Below are 9,671 nucleotides of genomic sequence, written 5' to 3' on the forward strand. Positions count from 1 at the left end.
TCCCTTGCTTCTGGAGTAGGTATTTTTGCAGTCCTATAGTGGTTATTTTATAATAGTTTTCTAGCTGTATAAGACCCATGCCACCTTCTGTGCGTTGTATATATAGCCTTTCTATGTCAGATTTTGGGTGGTGCATCCTATATCCTGTCATTTTTCTTGTTTTCCTGTCTATTTTACATAGTTCGTTTAGTGTCCAGTTAAGGATGTTATTATTATTATTATTATTATTATTATTATTATTATTATTATTATTATTATTATTGTTATTATTATTATTATTATTATTATTATTATCATTATTATTATTATTATTATTATTGTTATTATTATTATTGCCTATGTACAGCTTCCAACGCTGGAGATGTACTACAATGTCAGCTGTTCCCTCCCTACCAGTGAACTAAGGTAACACCTCTTATTTTTAGGGCACCATTCGGAGCATTCGAACGGTTCCAAGCAGTGTTGTTTTCTGCAAGTGTTCCAACCTTACTGCAGCCCTTATTTGTTCCACGTACTTCTCGAGATTTTTGCTCACTGTTCCCAGAGCTGCGACAATTATTGGTACTACTGCTACCTTTTTCATCGATCACAAATACTTAACTTCTCAAGCTAACCTGTCATATCTCTCGACGTTTTTCTCGGCAGAAACGTTAGCACACCGGGCGAAATGCTTAGCGGTATTTCGTCTGCCGTTACGTTCTGAGTTTAAATTCCGCCCAGGTCGACTTTGCCTTTCATCCTTTCGGGGTCGATTAATTAAGTACCAGTTACGCACTGGGATCGATGTAATCGACTTAATCCCTTTGTCATTGTTTGTCCCCTCTATGTTTAGCCCCTTGTGGGCAATAAAGAAATAAATTATTATTATTATTATTGTTACTGTTGTTGTTGTTTTTATTGCTATTATTTCATATACACTAAGCAGATTAAATTGTTCGAATAGAAATATTCTCAATATCAGGCTACATCACGTAAACTTAGGTGCCAAGAACCCTGCTAAGTTTCCAAAATCTCCCTAATAACTCTGTTTTCTGCAGCTACACTGAAGTAGGTTTTATGCCCATTTCTTCTGTTCAAATCTTTAGAATTAATTGCTAATGCACCTATAAATACTCTATATTTTTTTACCCATACTTTCCGTAGCATCCGTAAATCAATATCTAAGGTCTGGTACTTTGCTATTTTCTCTATACTCATCAAATCGACTTTCTCATCATTTGGGAGTGTGAAGTCAATTATTTGGCACTTTCTTGTCTTTATGACTACGACGAGGTGCAGGTGTGGCTGTGTGGTAAGAAGCTTGCTTCCCAGCCATATTGGTTTCGGGTTCAGTCCCACTGCGTGATACTTGTCCAGGTGCTTTCTACTCTAGCCTCGGGCCAACCACAGCCTTGTGAATGGATTTGGTAGATGGAAACTGAAAAGAAGCGCGTCGTATATAAGAATATGTATATGTGTCTGTGTTTGTTGCCTCACGACCATCGCTTTACAACCAATGTTGCTGTGTTTACGACCCCGTAAATTAGCGGATCGGCAAAAGAGACTGATAGAGTAAGCACTAGGCTTACAAAGAATAGGTCCTGGTGTCGATTTGTTCGACTAAAGGCGGTACTCCATAATGGCCGCGGTCGAATGACAAAAGCAAGAGAAGAATAAAACACTACTACTACTACTACTACTACTACTACTACTACTACTACTACTACTACTACTACTACTACTACTTTGCAGAGTCGTATGCATTAGTGCCATTTGACAGCCTACGAACACTGATAAAAGCAACGATGGAAAGCTCAAGCCGTAATAATTGTCTCTATTTTCGACTTGAAAACGTTAGCCTTCATTTATATTTATTCCTAATCTGATCTTGCCTTAGGAAAATGTCGCTACCCAGCTTATATTTCAGACTTGACTGCAGATCCAGGAATATATTGGTTCATTTAACAGGAAACCATATTGGGTGATCCTCTTTCCATTTTTCGTTTCCTTTTCCCCAACAAATCGCTTCCTTGTTGTGAGCTGGCAGAAACGTTAGCACGCCGGACGAAAGGGTTAACGGTATTTCGTCTGCCGTTACGTTCCGAGATCAAATTTCGCTGAGGTTGAATTAGCCTTTCATCCTTTCGAGGTCGATTAAATAAGTACCAGTTACGCACTGGGGTCGATGTAATCGACTTAATCCCTTTGTCTGTCCTTGTTTAGCACCCTGTGGACAATAAAGAAATAAATATTGTTTTTATCTGATGAGGATTTTCCAAAAGTTCATGCCATTTTATTCAAAGTTTTGTTACGCTTCCAGAATAAAACCAAGTGTTACATGATTCATTTCTTTGCATTAAAAATCTTTACGAATTAGAAAATATTGCACAAAAATTAACACTTTGAAAAAATGAACAAAATCTGTGTATCAAGAATTAATTAAAATTTATTAAGTTCAAACATCAACCATTTGACAATTTTATTTCGTTGACTACAAATAAATGGCCAGTAACTGCTTAGAAATTCACATAGAACAGTGCCATATTTACTCTCTTGTTAACATCATTTTACATTTATTGTCACTTATGTTGTTGCTGTTGTTATTGAGAAAGATAATGTAGGCAGAACTGCTGTTTATTCTGATATCATAACAAACTTATCTTTATGTTGTTCTTGTTATCATTGCATGAGTTCTTGCTGTTCTGTTAAACAATTATATGTATTTGTGTTATTTTAATTCTTGCTAAGACAGTATTGCCAAGACACGAACCATTGGTCTCTTCGGTTGGCGGCATCAGTCCTCATCAGCGCAGATTTGTGTTTTATTTTCCTAAACCATTACTGTATTGAAGCAGTGTAAGCAACATTTCTGACCCTGGAGTTTTATAGGACATTCGTAGCAGATTCGCACATTTCATCTCTCATTAGACTCCAATAAACACGACAGACCACAAGTTTGATTTCATAGAGCTCCGGCTCTTTTTTCGTAAGATTCAATCGGTGAAATATAATATTTCAGTGTTTGAAAATAGGAATATAAATGAAATTCTGTTTAACACTTCTATAAAAATTAGTTCGTTGCTGTTATAATTCAGATCATATATCCGCTCTTAAATGTAAAGGTTTTTATATAATAAAATATCCAGGTTTCTTTTCTTTCTTTTTCAGACCCTCTTTCTATTCTGAAAAGAAAACAAGATATAGATGAATGTGAAATTATCTATCCATAAGTAAATGAGAAAACTAGGGAATATGTTTCGCCAGGTTGTAAACAAGAGATGAACATCTGTAGTCCGTCTACAGAATCCATTTCTGTTTTCTTCATTCTGTTACTCGTTTCTAAGCTTTAACCTCAATTTACACACATTTTAGACAGTTAAATACTGTTTCCAAGTGTAAAAGGCTGCTGATGTTTCAACGAAACAATGCGACAGATTGAAAAACTGTGTTTTAATTTACAATAAAACTGGGAGCTCCAAACACACCACCCGTCTCACTTGCTGTATTTCTCTCTTATTCCCCCTCTCTCTCTCTCTCTACTCTCTCTCTCCCTTAACTGAGGTAAATGCTTGTAAATGTTCTACAAAATATTCCAGTTTCGCCCCTCCACAAGCAATATCCGAACGATCGACTAATCTCAATGTCTTCAGAAGCAGCTGGTAGTGACTTCCATCGATCATTCGTTTATTTCTTCCTCTTCATTGACAATCATTTCAATTTCCTTACAACCACATTTGCCTGATACTTGTTCTCCAACATTACATATCAGATGATTCTCTCCTTTGGCAAATTCTGTGAAAGCAACGTTGATACTAATGACAATGGAAAATTTTAAACGCTTCGTAATACACATCTTTCAATGGTAGATCCATTTATTTCTCTTCATTTAATAACCTATCTAACCACTGTGTTTAGTAATAATTTGGATATAAGTTAAAATTTTAATAGAAACAATTGTGTGCAAAAAAATGCTTATAGGTAATATATTCTTCATTAGACTTAACAGTGGCCGCAACTTCTCTTACGACGCAAAGAAGGAAGTATTCGACATTTGCCAGATTTTTTTATAGATATGACAGTGCTGACTGCGAGTTAAATATATATTTTCTAGAAATACAATATTTATGGATAACTGTAGTCTTATTTCAGAAAATAACACCTCGTAGAATCACGAGAAAAACCCTTTTTGTAACTTCATTATGGCGATTTTGTGAAGTTTACATTTTGGGAATTGCCTTTTACATACACAAACACACGTTGACATACACATATACATTAACATATACACACATGTTGACATACGCACGTTTATATGCACACACACGTTCATATATTCACATACATGTTTGCATGCACACGCACGCGCGCACACACACACACACACAGACACACACAGAGTTATAAATGCGATCTCCGCCTGGCTTTCAGGGCTTCTCTCCGTCTGGCTTTCTAGCTTATAGACTCAGTCCCCCTGGAAGGCTACATCTCACGTATTTGGTGTCAGTCTATTCTCGGAAATGTTTTGATGTTACTTTGACCCATTGAACTGTGGTGCAGATTTCAGGCTACTCTACAGCACATTTAGGTCTTAGGAAAATGTGAACTAAGGAATATAACAATAAAAGTAATATGTAAAATTTGTATATCCAATAGCGTTACACCACTGTATATAGTGGCTATGTAAGCAATGTGTTCGAGGAGGATGAAAGGGTTTAAAGGGATGAAGGGGCAATAACCCCACGAAATATGTCATGCTCCCATTACCCTTTTTTCATCTTCGATCTCATTGTTTGTTTACGCCTGAGCTCTCGTATACGAAACGTTTTAACAAACATCAGTGCTGGCTAGAATTCCTATAGAGACAGCCTTAACAAGTAGTGTAAAAGTGCAATGCTAACGCAGTAGAATGGGGTGTCTGCCTATAAAATCGTTTAATATCCTCTATAGTATATTTTGCTTGCATAACGAAATTCCGCGTGGCTTGCTAAATGCAAAGAAGGCGTCGAGCTGGCAGAGTGGTTAGGAGGCTGGGCGAGATGCTGAGCTGTATTTCGCTCGTCGCTATGTTCTGAGTTCAAATTCCGCCGAGGTCAACTTTACCTTTCATCCTTTCGGGGACGATGAATTGAGTACTAGTTGCTTACTAGGGATCGATCTAATCTACTAGTCCCCTCCCCACAAATTTCAGGCCTTGTACCTATAGCAGAAAGAATAAATAAGTGCGAGGCTTGTTAGAGTGCTAAAACAAAGTTGAGTTTGGTTTAAGAATTATCTTTGATTCCGAAATTGCATGACAAACAGAATAATTCAAATTTTTGAAATTCCTTCAAATTTTACATATGGTTAGGTAATAAAAGACTCTTCTTATTGGTTTAGAATGGTTTTACCCCCTCCCCTTTTCATCAAATTTGCTGGCCTTGTGCAACCGAAGTTGGTTTTTCCTTTCATTCTTTAGGGCTGGATAAAATACGTACCAATCAGGTTTTGGGGTTGTTCTAATCGATTTAGACCTCCATTAGAAATTGTTGGTGGCCTTGTACCAAAATTTGAAACGTTTATTATTATTTTTATTATTCGATTTCACTCACCCTGGGGGCAAGCAAAATAAATCACTACTACTGCTGCTACTACTACCACTACTACTACTACTACTACTACTACTACTACTACTACTACTACTACTATGGCAAACGAGCTGCCAGACTCGTTCGCACGCCCGGCAGAAGGTTAGCAGCATTTCGTTCGTTTTATATTTTGAGTTAAATTTCCACAAAGGTTGATTTTGCTTTTCACCCATTTCGGGGTCAATAGAATATGTAACAGTTGAGTGCTGGTATCGATGCAATCGATCAGCACCCTCTCTCACAATTGCTGGTCTTGTGCAGACATTTTGAAATTATTACGTTATTTAATCTTTTTATCCCAGCTTTTGTTGGAATTCCTGGAGTCGTACAGCCGTAGCCTACGATATTATACTACTCGTTTTTTCTGTCAGTTATCTAATACTTTCCTGATTATTCTGGTTGTGTACCAAGTAGGCAAACTTTTTGTAACTGTTCTACTGGGCACTCTATTTGAATTTCCTTTATACTCCCCTTGATGCCTTCTGATACTGGGCTCCAGAACTCAAAAATAATTAGCACTATCTTCACCTTCTTCATTTTACATAGCCAGGCTATTTCGTGCATAAGAGGATTGTATATATCTATCTTATCGCCTTCCTATTCGTAGGTCAAAGGGGAACGCAACGCCAACTATATAACACACGCATCTATTAAGCTCTAGTACCTGATCTATTTGGATTGGAAAGTCCCAGAGGATGTTGCTAGTCTCCGACTCTGCTACTCTCTGTTGTTTGTCCTCATACCACGTCTTGCCTCTCTCTAACCCTCACTTTTTGCACAGTTTCCAATGTAGCACTATCGCTACTTGATAATGTCGCCACAACATGTAGTGGGTTTGGGCAAGTCTAGGGTAACTGTTCCCGATATAGGCAATGTTTTCGTCTATTCTATTACAGATGCAGATCGATGGAGACACTTGCTCATTCCTAAGGTTGAACCTCCATTTCATGGCCAAAGTTTGGTCTTGTGTTGCCAGTAGAGTGCTCTCAGTCTGTTTTTGCATGTCCCTTTATGAAGAGATGGGTCTCTTGACTTCCCACCCCCTAAAAACCTGTGTTTTGATACAGCGGGAGTCTCGTGGGTTAATGTGTGTGTGCGTGTGAATAAGTGCTTGAATGGGTTTGAACGGGTTGGTATGCGTACAGGTTTGATATGTGAAAGGATAAGGAGGGGTTCCCAAATACCCTATACTTGGGTGCATATGTGTTTATATGTGTATGGTTCGGTCAAAACTTTGCTGGGTACTCAGGATGTGAAGGTGGAAGGACCGATAGCAGAGTTTCTAGCGTTTATAATAACGGAGGGTTCCGGATCTAATCTGAAAATATGATTGATGGATTTCTAACCTCTGCATTTTATGGTGGGTCATTTTCGCAGTATGGAATGATATTCTTGGGAGATATTCCCAATGTCAACAAAGCTATTCTATACATCTGTTGACCCTTCCATCAAATTCTAGACGTTTCTATTTCTATTTATTTCAATTGAACTCCAGTCCTGCTCTATTGTCTTTCCTTTCTACCCTTACAAATCTCAACTATACTAACCCGTCTCACAATTCCTTCTAACCTACCACAAAAAAATGAGCCATATCTTCTACTCATGATGTCACTTCCACCCTGTATTCGAGGCTACATTACGTGTGCCATTTCACCTTATCTCTAATATATTCTTACCATTTTTGCATAAATTCTTTTCCCTCTCATTTGTCACTTTAGTGAGCGACTATGAGACCGCAGCTTTCGTCTTTGACAATCTTTCCAGCAGGTGACTCATTTTCTCAAATACTACCAGAGACAGACATGACTTTCAGGCCAGGAGTTCTCTAATCACCCATAATTTGGCACATTTGCAACCTTCTACAATCACGTCTGTATTAGTTACTTCAATTCCAGCGCCACAAACTGACATCGTTTTCCATGTCTAATGTTTATAACTTACATATATATTACTTCTTCGAACATTATTTGTTGTGCAAAATAGCATCTCTACAAAAAGAAACCGACCAAAATGAATCCCTTTTGGCCTACCACTTCCTCAAACATTTCCGAAACCCTCAAAACATGTTGCCCTCCACTCCCATTCATTTGGCCCTTTGCCTGACCGCCTTTCCCTCTGTGTTATATATCAACACCTCTGTGATAGGCAGACAAACACAACTCAGAATAACGATTCAGTCTCGACCTTTCTTAACCTACCTTTTCAGTCTCCACCTCAAATTTCTCTTATTTTCCTCCTCACTCCACTACCCAACACACTTCACTCCTTCTCTCTATCCTTCATCTTCATCAGTCGTTTTCTCCCTGTTGTTACTGTATATGTCTATCTGCAGCCTTTCTTTCACTGCTACTATTGTGTCTGTGTGTTCATTATCAAATCACCTCTCTCCTTGTGCGTGGTCTTTCGCTGTGTCTTTGTGTCTGTGTGTTCGTTCCTCGAATCAGCGCTTCATGCTTCCGTTCTTGTCATTCCCCACACTGCACTCACAACGATTTTATAAGTTTTCATTACAAACCTTGAGCATTCGTCTAGATCAGTGATTTTCAACGAACTTTCCTTGCGGACCCCTTTAATTCCTAATCTACTCAACTAGACCCCTCTTCCATGTGTATAAAAAAATCCTTGCTTTTATAAGTAAATATTATTAGGAAATGTATATAAAAATTAAAGTATTTGGGTGATGTGAAGTATGAGCAATTTATTGCACAAAATCTTACGTGGAACCCGAAGGGCCACATGGACCCAGAAGGGTCATATGGACCCTGGTTTAGAACTACTGACCTAGGCATCACCTTTCCTACTTCCATTGATTAATAAAGTACAACAGCTAAAAACGATATACTTTCTCGCCCCATTGCCGCTGAATTCATTTCATTTGATTTATTGTTGTAGGAATAAACGCTCATGTTCTATCTGTTATCTGGTGTGGCAATTCATAAAACAACTATTAACACATATAGTAGCAATCTGGCTACCACAAGGAAACCAACGTATAGATCACTCTACAGTCACTGTTAAATAACAACAGGCAGATAGTTCTCGTCTGACTTGCGCTTGTGGCAAAAGATATTAAGATGATCCAGATGGTGAAGGAAGTTCATGAACTTACAAGAGACAAAAGAACGATGCCCCATACCCCAGTGGCCTATATATGACAGAAAAGATATTACCTTTATACAAGGGCCTAGAGGCTGAGTTATTGATGTGCTTAATGCGTTGTGTTATTATAAACACAATATTGACATAACTAATTTCTCTTCACCATAGAAGCAGCAAGTGATGATCATTATTCCCTTAAGCAATCACAAGAATAATGAATCAATTACATTATTTCATTAAGAAAATAATATTGTGATAAACAACATACGAGAAACAAACCTTTTCCTTACAATTTTGGCAAAGCTTCTTACAGTTTTCATTTACAAAATCCTTAATGCACAGTATTTTAGAGACTACCGAAGGACAGGTAAAAAGGGAAGATAATCGTGGAGCAAACAGAGTATAATAGAGAACAATATCCTCAAGAAAGCTAACAGACATGATAATCCTTATCTTGTTTTCATCTATATTATTAGATAAACTGAAGAATTCTAAAACATCAGTGAGGAAAACTTTAGAGGTAGAGGGATAACCTTCTACAATATGATCATGGATTAATGTTACCAGTTATTTTTTATTGATTATGTTTCATTAATTATTGAGATTTGTCGCTTAAAGTTGGTAGTTTTCTTTATATCATTGTTAATGTTGCTTAATCAATTTTTCTTTCATCAGATTCTTTTATTCTTTTACTTGTTTCAGTCATTTGACTGCGGCGATGCTGGAGCAGCGCCTTTACTCGAGCAAATCGACACCAGGTCTTATTCTTTGTAAGCCCAGTACTTATTCTATCGTTCACTTTTGCCGAACCGCTAAGTTACCGGGACGTAAACACACCAGCATCGGTTGTCAAGCGATGGTGGAGGAACAAACACAGAAACACAAACACACGCACACACACACACACACACACACACACACACACACACACATATATATATACGACGGGCTTCTTTCAGTTTCTATCTA

The 9,671-nt window shown here is 37.7% G+C and overlaps 1 protein-coding gene across 3 annotated transcripts in view; it reads right to left on the bottom strand.

Moving 5' to 3' along the window:
* Window positions 1–2,407: 2,407 nt before the first annotated feature.
* LOC106876115 (nematocyst expressed protein 6) overlaps window positions 2,408–9,671 on the bottom strand; it is a 94,127-nt gene continuing 86,863 nt past the window's right edge. For all 3 annotated transcript variants that reach the window (XM_014924526.2, XM_014924527.1, XM_014924525.2), the window contains one exon: window positions 2,408–3,161. The gene's annotated coding sequence lies outside the window, so the exon portion shown is untranslated. The remainder of the gene's footprint in view (window positions 3,162–9,671) is intronic.

This window comes from Octopus bimaculoides, chromosome 3 (assembly GCF_001194135.2).
Source record: "Octopus bimaculoides isolate UCB-OBI-ISO-001 chromosome 3, ASM119413v2, whole genome shotgun sequence".
Classification (NCBI taxonomy): Eukaryota; Metazoa; Mollusca; class Cephalopoda; order Octopoda; family Octopodidae; genus Octopus; species Octopus bimaculoides.